This window comes from Acomys russatus, chromosome 22, assembly GCF_903995435.1.
Source record: "Acomys russatus chromosome 22, mAcoRus1.1, whole genome shotgun sequence".
Lineage (NCBI taxonomy): Eukaryota > Metazoa > Chordata > Mammalia > Rodentia > Muridae > Acomys > Acomys russatus.
The window spans coordinates 59724787-59738290 of record NC_067158.1 but is presented as its reverse complement, the minus strand read 5'-3'; the positions used below and the strand labels follow the sequence as shown (position 1 = coordinate 59738290).

Genomic DNA, 13504 nt, shown 5'->3' with positions numbered 1-13504 from the left:
GGGTGGGACTGCAAGCTTCCATCCTGGTGACTAGCATTCAGCATCGTAGAAATTGTTTTGTAGGAACCTGGAAAAGAAACGTCATTGGTTGTACGCAGCTGCAGACCTTGGGTTCTACAATAGCGACCTTCCAGTCAAGGTAGGTTCCTTATAAAGTAGTGGAGGGACTACTTTAGGAGTAGCCAAGTACATTCGATTTGATCTGAGGCTAGCTGCATAAGAGGGGGTTAATGCTTAGCACCGTGGCCCATAGCTGTGGAAATCATAGGCCATAAAGGTGAGTCTACTGCTTATTTTTTGATAATTGAACATCTTGTCAAACTGTCTTCTGAGTATTTACATTTACATCCATAGCCAGATGTTCTCCTCAGCTTTCATCATGTATGCCTCTTTTTGTAGTGACTAGCTCTTAATGCAGAGACTCGTGGGTGGTCAGGTACTAGGGATAAATGGCTTTTGGGTACTGTTCCTTCAATTGGACAGTATCCTTTCTAAAGCTCAGGGAACATCATCAAAGAGGAAGTGGAAATCATGTAGTGGCATTCAGATGATGGGGAAAAGGGTCATGTAACACTGTCTTCTCGGAGTGATATGGCCATTGCAAAATGAACTCACAACAGCTGCAGTTGCTTGCACAGGAACACACAAAACTAAGTCTTCCAATATTCTGTCATGGATGGCAGGGAGTGCTCATGGGTCCAGGCAGTTCCCTGGGGAGGAGTTGGTAGTTGATGGCTGCTGGAGCAGGGAGAATCATTGTCTTCAGTGATGTAGCCCATGCTCCAGTGGATAGCTTTATGTCCAAGCTCGTGCCATTGGCCCTGATTAAACTCAGCAGGCCACAAAGCAAATTGACATGCTGGTCAGAGGGTGACCTATTAGGTAGAGAAGGTGGTTGGTGAGGGTAGGAAGGGAACTAGAAAGGATGTGGTGTTGTACTTGTAACCACAATGGATCATATATATAAAGTTGTCAAAATAAATGAATAGTAATAGTAAAGAATGTGTGTGGAAACAGTTAACAGTAGTTTTCCATGGATGTCAAGAGGGGAGATGGTGTCTTATTTTTTTTTAAATTTAATTTTATTAATTTATTCATATTACATCTCAATGGTTATCCCCTCCCTTGTATCCTCCCATTCCCCCCTCCCTCTCATTTTCCCCTTACTCCCCTCCCCTATGACTGTGACTGAGGGGGATTACCTCCCCCTGTATATGCTCATAGGGTATCAAGTCTCTTCTTGGTAGCCTGCTATCCTTCCTCCGAGTGCCACCAGGCCTCCCCATGCAGGGGACATGGTCAAATATGAGGCATCAGAGTACATGTAAAAGTCAGCCCCCACTCGCCACTCAACTGTGGAGAATGTCCTGTCCATTGGCTAGATCTGGGTAGGAGTTTGAAGTTTACGTCCTGTATTGTCCTTGGCTGGTGCCATAGTTTGAGTGGGACCCCTGGGCCCAAAAAGAAATGGTGTCTTATTTGAAAACATTAGTGTGGGAATATGCCATACTTTTGAAATGAAACACCAGAAAACCATTTTTCCATATTATTTTTTATTTAATTAATTTATTCAGATTACATCTCAATTGTTTCCCCCTCATTTGTATCCTCCCATTCCTCACCCCCCCCCATCCTGCTTTTACCCTACTGCCCTCCCCTAGGTCTGTGACTGAAGGGGACCTCCTCCCCCACCATATGGTCATAGGTTATCAAGTCTCATCTTGGTATCCTGCTTATCCTTTCTCTGAGCGCCACCAGGTCTCCCCACCAAGGAGAAGTGGTCAAATATGGGACACCAGAGTTCATTTAGAGTCAGTCCCAGCTCTCCACACAATGTGGAGAATGTTCTGTCCATTGGCTAGATCTGAGTAGGGGTTAAATGTTTACTGCATGTGTTGTCCTTGGTTGGTGCAGTAATGTGAGCAGACCCCAGGGTCTCCCACACCCTTGATAGAGGCTGAGAAGCCCAGAAAACTATTTTTATGTTCTAGAAATTACCAAAATATAGTTTGAGAAGGGGAACACCAAAACTGAAAACTCCACAGTTAACCTGTAGAGGGCACCCAAGACTTTTTAGACTAGACTGCACGTTCAGATCTGAAAATTGTATCACTTTTCAGTTAGGTTTAAGAAAGTTTTAGCTTTTTCATGTTGACTTTAATTTTGTATCATTGATTCTCTGGAGGTTTTATTTTCAAATTACTTTATATTAAATGATATTAGAACAATTATGATTAATATACTTTGTCAAAAATTCATACTTTAAGCTAAGAATCTAACTTAAATAACGAAACTCTAGTGAGTGTCTAAAGTAAATGTGGCAAATGACCTGCTTTTAGTATACTTGATGCTTGACCTCTGATCTTTTCACTGTCATCTTGAACATGATGTGATAGTATTCCAGCTGTATTTACAAAGCCGTGAAAATCCGTGTGCTGGGTGTGCGATGTGTATGCGATGAGTCCATTCTTCACATCTTTATGTCTCTTAGCTGGGACTAAGTAAGCAATAGAAGTAAGATATGTTAACAACACGTCACTGGGTGAAGCTATGATTCAGTTTCTGGCTTTACTAGCCAATACTACTCCAACTCACTTTAGGGGTAATCTGTTCTTTTTGTCTCAAGTTCCTTTCCATTCACTTGCAGGCAACAGCGAATCCATCATGTTCAGTTTCTAAACATGACGCTTTTTCCATCTGTAGATGTAAGGCATGTGGTCCCTGCCCTGGATTTTCATCAGCCTATTGCTTATCACTGACTAGATTAATATAATATGAAAACCTTGTTTAAAATATGTTGACCTTATTTTCTGGCAATGGAGGTTTTTCTTTGACGAATCTCAGCTGTCTTTCGATAGCTCATGCTAACAGGATCTCTTTTAGGTCAGGCTGGGTAGACTTTGAGGACCAGAGGCCATGACCTTCTGTGGCTCATGCTATGAAGTGTCCCCACAATTCCTTGCCTTTTGGAATCCATGTGAGTCAAATTCTGGGAAGCAGAAGCTCTCTAGTGGTTTGTGTCTAGAGCTTGTTTTCACTCAATTCCAGGTGCTAGATTAGTGTCGCAGAGGTTATTATATTAGACATGTTGGTCACATTAATATCTGTGCTTTTAAAATCGCATTGTGTCAGGGCATACTGAAAAACTCCACTGTCTGATTGTTATTGGTTTTTCTGGAATTGATTTTTTTGCTTCATGTAATTTGGCAGCTACATTGATGGAACATGTGGCTTGTTGCCATTTTCTTTATGTCAAAGGCTTTCTTTCTGATGAGCATGAAATAGGAAAGCAGGAAAATACGAATGTATTTTTAGAGCTGCCCAGTGTTGAATAGTTCGGGGATAGCAGCCACCAATAGCTCTGTAGCTATTGTCTGATCTTTGGCCTAAAAAGAAAAGCAATGATGATAATTTTTATTTTTCAGGTGGGGAAAATGAAAGACCAGACATTCATGACCTGATTGGGAAGGCTGAATGCTTCCAAGTTTCTATCTGTGGAAATGGGGCCAATAATCTGTGCTACCTGACTCATAGGGAAGATAAAAAAGGTCATTTTGCAAAGTTACAGCTGCAGAGTGCTCCTTAGAAACAATCCATCATCCTAGTGCTTAGAAGCATTGCAAAAGCATCACAGGTGCTTCAGGAGGAGTTTGGAGCAGTGGCTCTCCACCTCCAGCTCGGGGACACTTAACACCTAATTTTGGTTGTCACAGCCTGGGCTGAGGCACTATTGTATCTAGCTGATAAACAGAGCAATGGCTTGCCTGAAAGACTTACATCAATTTGAGAAGTCCCCGACCCGGCCTGGAGTGTGCTGTGCTTAGCATCATAGTTCATGCTAAGATAATTTGTATCAGTGATGTGATAGGAGTTCCATAGTCATATGTAGGGTTATTTTGAGGGTACAGAAGATGCAAAATTATTTTGCAGCCAAATCACAGATCAACAGTCCTCACTATAGTCTATTGTCTTATCTTTGTCACAATTCATCTCGTACAAGGCATGTTTGCACATTTTTGGAGTAAGCTGCAGGTGAAAGAGGCAACTGAAAAAATTGAGTAAAAGGTCTGAGAACTCATTGCTTTTTGTATGAAAAGTTATTGGTTTGAAGAATGCTTATGACTCTAAACTCCATCAGTGATACAGTAGTTAAAGAGACTTCAGGTTGAAGACGAAGAGGAGAGAAGTGGAGACATTGGAGAAGAACTGTGTTTGCCTTTGCTCTTCATAGGTTGGCTCTGGAGCTCTATGTGATGTTATGCATACAAACATAAATATCTCTGAAATACAGTAAACTCACACAGTTCCATAGCGAAAAGTAAATAACTTCATTAAAGTGAGTAATAGCCCTAAATAGACAATTTCTCAGAACAAAAGACCTTGAAAACCTGATCAACATTAATAACCAGAGAAATGCAAATCAAGCTACAAACCATCCTCCAACAACGATGTGGTATTATATCACCTTATAGGGACGATTATTTGTTGCCAATGAAGACAAAAAATGACTGTGTTTAACGTTGTGGAGAAAAAGGTATCATAGTTAATTGTTGGTGGCAATGTAAATTAGTACAGCTTCCTTGGAAAAAAATATCAAGAGCTCCGCAAATACTATAAATAGAACTTTTATGTAATGCAGCCACAATACTACAAGCCATATGTTTAAAGGAAAACAAAATCTCAAAGTGACACCTGTATCCCCTTTATTGTAGTATTGTTCACAATAGCTAAAACATAGAAACAACTTCACTGTTTCTCAGTTGGTTAAGTCAAATAAGGAATGTGTAGTATGTATTAAAAGCCCATACAATTATGACATAAAGTGAATGCAACTGTGCAATTGCAACAGTTCAACTAGAAAGGTAAATCATTGTATTAAGTTGAAATAAGTCAGGCACAGAAATACAATAACTACACAGTCACACTTTTATTTTATTTTATTTGTTTTTTTCGAGACAGGGTTTCTCTGTGTAGCCTTGGCCACCCTGGACTCACTTTGTAGACCAGGCTGGCCTCGAACTCACAGTGGTCTGCCTGCCTCTGCCTCCCGAGTGCTGGGATTAAAGGCGTGCGCCACCACGCCCGGCTGGGTCTTTTTTTTTCTTTTTTGGTTTTTCGAGACAGGGTTTCTCTGTGTAGCCTTGGCCACCCTGGACTCACTTTGTAGACCAGGCTGGCCTCGAACTCACAGTGATCCGCCTGCCTCTGCCTCCCGAGTGCTGGGATTAAAGGCGTGTGCCACCACGCCTGGCTCACACTTTTATGTAGAATCTAAAGAAGTTGATCTCATACAAGTCAGGAGAAAATGGTGGTTGTTTAAGGTTTGGGAGAGTAGTAGGGCCCTAAGTTATAGCTAGGCAATAATAATACATTTGAATGTACTGTTGTGTGATGCCAGAGTTTACTGTCAACTTGACACTTCCCAGAGGCATCTGAGAAGGTACTTTCAGTTGAAAGTTTGCTTCGGTCACAGAAGCCTGTATGCATGTCTGTGGGTGATTGTCTTGATATATAATTGATGCAAGAGGATCCAGTTCACTGTGTGCAACACCATTCTCTAGGCAGGTGGTCCTGTGCTGTGAAAGACTGTTACTAAACAAGAGCCTGTGAAAGGACCAGTGAGTATTCTCCATAGTTTCTGCTTTGAGTTCCTCAGTGAGTTCCTTCCTTGATTTGCCTTAGTGATGGACTGTAACCCGTGAACTGAAATAGACTCTTTCCTCCCAGATATTGCTTTTGATAAGTGTCTTATTACAACAACAGACTCAAACTAGAACATACATTTATCATTATAAATAATCCTAATGAAAAGCTTATTCATTTTTTTTTCATAAAACTTGAAAAGATTTTGGATGGATTCACCATTAAATAAATGGTAAAAGTTTGAGGATACATTTGTTCTTTCTGCTGTATGTAGTTTATTTTATTTATGTGTAATAATATAAATATATATGTTTTAAAAAAGAAATATAATAAAAAAGAAAAAAGCTTGAGGACACAGAGAAGTGTACATTGACTTAAATATTACACAATGTGTACATGTATTGGGATATCGCATGGCATTGAAAAATATTCAAGAAATTTGCATTTTATGCTCTGTTAGAAACAATTCCATGTTATAAAAGTCCTGAAGTTTGGCTAGAAGCATCCTTGTAGAAAAGCCTCTGCTTATACTCTTTGGGGTAACATGGGTCAGCCATGAGGTGACACACATTACTCCGACTTTTCTTGCGAGTCTGTGATAATGAGGGAGGATGCAGAGGTATTCTGGTTGCAAATATACCCTACAGTAAAACCTACAGTCATGGAAGAGATCTCAGAGGCACCCTGTAGGAGGGATGGCTCTAGACAGGATGATATGAAGATCAGTGAGAACTTAGTCAGTTCTGGGCACTAATTTTTTATTTCCAAAGAAAGATTTTTGACTAGGTTTCTTTTCTATAGCTCACATTAGCCAGTACTCCAGAGACTTCTTTGAGATATTCCATAAACATACTTGTCTTTGAAACTCTACTGTTTGGCTGCTTCTTTTCTGTCAAGCAGTACTTTTTCACTGAAAGGTACTACTTGGCAGGTAATTGATTTTACTGAATTTTTATGAATTTAACACTTTACTGAATTCTTCACTCAGTAGATATTTTAATTCTAAGGCAAAGAAATGTACAACATTGAAAGAAATTCCAGAGAAGCTGTTATGTAAAGAATATGTATAGAAGATAGAAGTTCTTTTGCAGAATGAATTCTGAAAAGAAATACTATTGAGTAAACACCCACATCCACACTTCTATGTCTCCTTGCGATCATATTTACATCTGACATTCTTTAAGCATCTTCTATGGGTTAGGTATAGAGTGAGCCATTTTATTTTTAGACAGATAGGAACATGTTACTGAATTTTAATATGAAGAAAAAACATATCCATTCTAACACATAGACAATGAGTCACAGAGAGTTTAAGATTTGACATATGGCCAAAAGATTATATTGTTGGTTTATTTACAAAGCCTTTCTGTACCATTATGCTTAGTTTGGTATGAATTTGTTCATATTATTAAACAAGCTTAGTTTTTTGTCATTGGAATGATTACCCTGAAATCTATTAGGTGCAACCACATGAAAGGGTTCATGTTTGGCCCTTTTGGAAACAAATTAGCAACTTTAAAAAGTTGACTTTCTGTGGTACAGTGTTTGGAGTGATGTAGAATGGTACAGCACATCTCCTAGTTGTTTCCTCTTGCTGTGATAAAACATTGACAGAACCAACATGGGGAGGGAAGGATCTACTTGTCCCAAGGCTTACATATCCCAACCACAACTGATCATCCAGAGCAGCCAGGACAGAAACGAAAGCAGCAACCTGGGTGCAGAGAGCTGGATAATTTCTGTGGCTTATTAAGCTTGCTTTTTCTTTAAAAAGATCCTAGAAGCCTCTTCCCAGAGGTGGTACAATCCATAAAATACTGGGCATTCTCATACCAACAATCAAGAAAATTTCTCAGATTTGCTACTGGCCAATCTTATGAAAACGTATTAATTGAAGATCTCTCTTCCTAGATGATCCTCCTGTGTGGTGTGTCAACTTGACAAAAGACCTAATCAACATAGTATAACATAGAATGCTCTAGTATAGCTTACTATAGTGAATAAAGTGGGGGGTTTGGGCACTGGATATATAAAGTGAGACATGACCACTCCAAGGTATGGTTGAGAGGAAGGGTTTTATTGTAGATATGAGGGAGAGTATAGCCAGGGGCATCTTAAAAAGTCCAGAGTAGGGAGAAAAAGTAGTAGACTGAACTTGTCCAGCAAAATGGACAGGGGCATAAGAAAGAGGAAGAGAGTTAGAGAGGAGTGAGGAAAGAGGAGAGAGGGCCAAAAGAGAGGGCCAACAGAGAGCATGGCTGAAATGGCAGGTTATACTAGAATGAGAAGATGAGGGGAGGGGAGCTGATGAGCTGGAGGTATTTAGGGTAGGGGACTAGGTGAGAAGAGTTGAAGAGAGCCATGGTGCCAGCATGGACTCTGTAGAAGATGCTTGGAATACTAAGAAAGCCTGGAGGCCAGAATGCATTTTGGTTCACTAATAGGCACCTCACTTATCCATTTGTCCTGAGTTTTTTGGACATGAAAAAAACCTATTCAATGCTATACACTGTAGCATTGTCAATAGTGAATTCATGTCAAGATTGTATGTTCAGGGATGATAGTTTGACATATTGGTCTACATACATCTCATTCTGTACTCCTACTCTATAATCTTGAATAAAATGAAGAATTTGGAAAATAACATACAATTTTCAATCTGTCATTCTAGAAGAAAAAGACATTAAAGTTCTTATGATGAGAGAAACACATATGGAATCCAAGATCTGGGTTCTGTTCTCAGCTTCATCATTCATTAGTTGTGACTTTGCTTTGTTTTAGCCACTCCTATTTTGAGCTGATTACTCTGTTTCCCAGAGTTATGATGATGAAGTAATATAATGCATCTATATAAAATGACTCATATGTCCAGACAACTGATAAGCTTTTAGAATGCATTGATTATGAAAAGTTTTTTTTTTACTTTTTATTGGTTCTTCTTGAATTTCACATTATGCACTTCAATCCCACTCATCTTCCTACCCCTTCATATCTATCCTCCACCCTTACAAGCTTCCTACATCCCAAATAAAATAAAATATGAAGTAGTAGTGTGTCACAGTGTGTCACAAACTCTACCCCTTTGTCTACACATCTTTACTTTTGGATGTTCATTGTAGTGAATCATTGATCTGTTTTGAGGCTTCTGGCTACACTATCAATACTGGATTCTCACAGAGATTCCTCTTGGATACCTTGTTGTTGCCCTGTGTCATGGAGATCCTGCAGCTTTGGTCCTTTCATTCTCTCCAAATGATCAAAGATAGGGTAGATGATGGGGTGGCTAACTCAAAGGTACCTGAGTTGGTTAGCCCACCAGCTCTGCTGCACCTACACCACCAAGGTGAACTCTCCAGCACTGCCCCACTAGCTTACCTAATCCCATAGACAGCAAGGGGCAGAGCCAGATCTCTTGCTCTCCTGCTCTCATGTCCTCTGGGCTGGCTCACTTGCAACCTCTGCATCCAGGGCCACCTGTACTGTGCTGTATAGGCAAGGTACAGGGCCTGTTTTCTAAAGCACTGCATCCAGTGAGGGGCAGGGACAACTCTCCTGCTCTCATGACCTCACGGCCTGCTCTCCAACCTGTTATAGATGGTGAGGGACAAGGGGGTGGAGAAGGCATCCCATGACAGACTAGGGGCAAGTCCAGCTCTTCTGTCTTCACACTCTGGGGTCTGTTTACCTGCCTTTTGCCATCAGGGTCATCTCTACATTTCTTCCCAGGTAAGGGGTGAGAGACTGGACCAGTTCTCCTGGGTATGGTGATCTGAGTGGGGCATGGCCAGCTCAGCACACTGTCTCAGGTGGCAGTCCAACCAGAGACATCTGCATGGCCTTTGGTAGTAACACAGGCCTGGGACATTAACATAGACACAGTTGCCATAGGACCATGGACCCAGACATGGCTCCCAGCAGCAGCATGGGTCTGGATGTCCCCATAGCCTCAGGTGGCAGTGCAAGTCACTCAGATCAGCGTTTCCCCCCTTGGCAGCACAACTCTCAGACCTCCACATGGTTCCCAGTGGCAGCTCAGACCATGGATATCCACTTGGCCTTTGGTGGTAACTCAGGACACAGACATCAACACAGACTCCAGCTGCAGCAGGACCAGGGACCCAGACCTGGCCCTTGGTGGCAGCCTGATACAGGATCTTAACATGGCCTTCTCATATCTGCCTGATCTTCACTGCCATTGAATCTCCAGTTCAACCTTTCTCCACAACGTATTCCAGTTTTTTTTCCACCGTGTGTTCCAGCTTTCTCAACCTTTCATCATATATTTGCCCATCATAGTGGTACCCTATGGCAAGTGCTTGAATGTCTTTCTTCTGGCTGCCCCCAATGAAAGTTTTACTCTGTTTATATCTTGAAGGAGCTTATTGTCTCTCTCTGTTATGCCCCCTTTTCTCTGTGTGGTGTATACATGTGAATGTGAAGGTATTTGAACAATTGTATGCATGCAGGGGCAAGGGCAGGAGTCAAGTGACTTCCTTAGCTGCCTCTAATTTATTGCCATGACATAGAAAGTCTCACTGGACAGGAAGTTTATGCTTTAGACTAGTGGTTATCAACCTGTGGGTCTTGACCCCCCCACAGAGTTGTATATCAGACATTTCCATTATGATTCATAACAGTATCAAGATTACAGTTATGAAGTAGCAATGAAATACATTTATGGTTGGAGGGGTCACCACAACATGACAAACTATATAAAAGGTAGCAGCACTAGGAAGGTGGAGAACCATGGGTGTAGACTAAACTGGCAGACCAGTGAGTCTCTATGTCACCTTCTCTCTGCCTCTCAATGTAGCCATGCCTCGCTTTTACATAGGTTAAAAACCAAACCAAACCAGATTTGCACTTGGATCCTCATGCTTCCAGAATAAGTACTTTTACCCATTAAATTATTATCTCAGTCCAGGGCTCACCATTAAGAGGTAGATAAAGAAATGCATGCACTGAGTATAATGTGAAAGGTGATAAAACAAAAGTAAATGTATAGATGTTACAGGAAAGCTGATGGGAAAGGCTAGCCTTCATCTATCAGAAAATCCCAAGAGCAGGAAGCTCATCTGTATCTGTCAGACCCAGTGTTGGTTGAATAAATGATGGAATCATGGTGGTTGAGGAAGAAGCTTGGGTGTTAATCTTTCCATGTTTCTTTTTCCAACTCTTCCCTTCTCACTCACTGCAAAAACAAGCCAATCCTCACACTTCCCACAAACTTCCTCCTGCCAAGATCTTTAGTGGCCTCTTGACTCACATTAAAAAAAAATATTTTATTAATTTATTCATATTACATCACAATTGTTATCCCATCCCTTGTACCCGCCTGTTCCTCCCTCCCTTCTGCTTTCCCACTAATCTCCTCCCCTATGACTGTGACTGAGGGGAACCTCCTCCTCCTGTATCTGCTCATAGGGTATCAAGTCTCTTTTTGGTAGCCTGCTATCCTTCCTTTGAGTGTCACCAGGTCTCCCCATCCAGGGGACATGGTCAAATATGGGGCACCAGAGTTTGTGTGAAAGTCAGTCCCCACTCTCCACTCAACTGTGGAGAATGTCCTGTCCATTGGCTAGATCTGGGTAGGGGTTCGAAGTTTACTGCACGTATAGTCCTTCACTGGTACCATAGTTTGAGCAGGACCCCTGGGCCAGATATGCCCATCCTAATGTTCTTCTTGTAGGTTTCTAGGACTGTCTGGATCCTTCTATTTCCCCATTCTCCCATGCTTCTTTCACCTAGAGTCCCAATAGGACAAATTAACTGCTTCCCTGACCCATTTGTCCTCTGACTCACCTAGAATCTTAGGAATGTGTAACAATTAGCCCTTTGGCTTCTTTGAAACCATATTTTTAGATCTATCTCATGAACAATTTCCTCTTCTCCTCTAATTTTTTTCTCTTACATTAAAAACTTTAAAGTTCTTTAAGGGGTCTCTTACCTCTCTTGGACAACACTTCCTCTCTTGAGATTTAAATATCTCTAGAACAGAATTGTCTCTTGAGACTGCTATCAGTTCATTTTCCAATGAAAATTCACTGGGCACACAAAATCTTAAGATGTTTGAAATGCAAGATACCATTTGTTCTTCAAACATTACAGCTTCATTCTTTCTTCTTCTTCTTCTTCTTCTTCTTCTTCTTCTTCTTCTTCTTCTTCTTCTTTCTTCTTCTTTTGTTTTGTTTTTCAAGACAGCTTTTCTCTGTGTATCCTTGGCTGTCCTGGACTTGCTTCATAGAGCAGGCTGGCCTCAAAGTCAGAGATCCACCTGCCTCTGCCTCCCAAGTGCTGGGATTAAAGGCATACACCACCATATCCAGGACAGCTTTGTTCCTGTATGCTCCTGTGGCTAGTTCATAGCACTGTCACTTCATCTAGTTGCTCAGAGGAGTCAGACCTAGTTCTCCCCCTTTTCATACTTTCTGTACAAGGCATTATGACAGGGTCATGTGACTGAGGTCAGTGGCCTGAATGGCAGATGTACTTCACAATAGGATTTTGCAGCTGAGTACCTTGGTAGTCTGGGTCAAGGTAAGCTATAAAGGTCACAGCATGCAACAGATCTCACACAAACAATTTATTGGGGGGGGGGAAGGCTCAGAGAAGGGACATGAGAGAGAGAGAAAGAGAGTCACAGAAAGAGAGAGCAAGAGAGTGAGTGATGGAGTGGGCTGTGATGACTGTGTTGAGTCATAAAAGGAAGCTGAGGGACCAATTGTATGGGGAGCCATGCTAAATTCAGCCATGTTAGAAATCCTGTGCTTAGGCTGAATGCTGTGACCTTCGAGTTGTTGACCTTTGCTGAAGGAGGTCTTGTGTTCTAGGCTATCTTACAGGAAACTACCCAGAGGATTAAGGAAGTTCTTATAGGGAGCTATTCAGAGGATTGTATTCTTGCCTGGGGGCTGGGGGAAGTGAGATTACAATAGATCTTGTGTTTACCTTGCTATATAAAGTCTTATTCTTCTGCATTAAAGAGAGTCTTGATCAGAAATTTCCAGACTTGACTCAATTTTCTCATGTCTCTGTCCCCACTTTCAATCTGCACCCCCTTTCAGATGAAATCTGGTTCGATTTGTTCTGAGGACCGGAACACAACCGAAAACACTTCAGACCAAAGTCAAGATCTGAATCTCCACATTCTATCCTTCTACTGTTTTGCCCTATGATTCCTCTTTACAGAATGGTCCTGATTCCAAATCTGGCAGGACTCTAACATCTAGCCCACTAGATGGCTTTGGAACAGACCCTCCCTATCAACTCAGCAGAGATCTTTATCTCCTTATGGTGTAATCACAATAGAAATTATCTTCATGGGATTGTACCTGGATTCTGGTATGTGTGACTTCAACATGATCTAACTATACCAACCTCATTTAATAAAAATAAAAATGTATTTCAGATGTCTAGCTTTTCCTATTTCTATTACCTAATTTCTGTTTGTGACAGTGTTCCTGGATTGCTTCCACAACCTCCTAACTGAGTTCAATAACTGCTCACATTTTGAGAATTTTCTTTTCTTTTCTTTTCTTTTTTTCCGAGACAGGGGTTTCTCTGTGTAGCCTTGGCCATGCTGGACTCACTTTGTAGACCAGGCTGGCCTCGAACTCACAGCAATCAGCCTGCCTCTGCCTCCCAAGTGCTGGGATTAAAGATTTTTCAAAGCCATTTTCCACATATCCAACAGAATGTTCAATTTAAAATATAAACAGGACAATGTCACTCCCAGCTTGAAATCTTTTAATGATTCATGCATTAGTTACAACAGTAATTTTTAAAGTTTATTCCGTAGAACATTTAATTGATGCTCTGGAAAAAGATTTTCTCTAAAAGACCAATGCAATGCTCTCAGTTT

The 13504-nt window shown here is 41.2% G+C and overlaps 1 protein-coding gene across 1 annotated transcript in view; it reads right to left on the bottom strand.

The window, feature by feature from the left end:
• Gabrb1 (gamma-aminobutyric acid type A receptor subunit beta1) overlaps positions 1-13504 on the bottom strand; it is a 444703-nt gene that overhangs the window by 44857 nt on the left and 386342 nt on the right. The gene's annotated exons all lie outside the window — the stretch shown is intronic.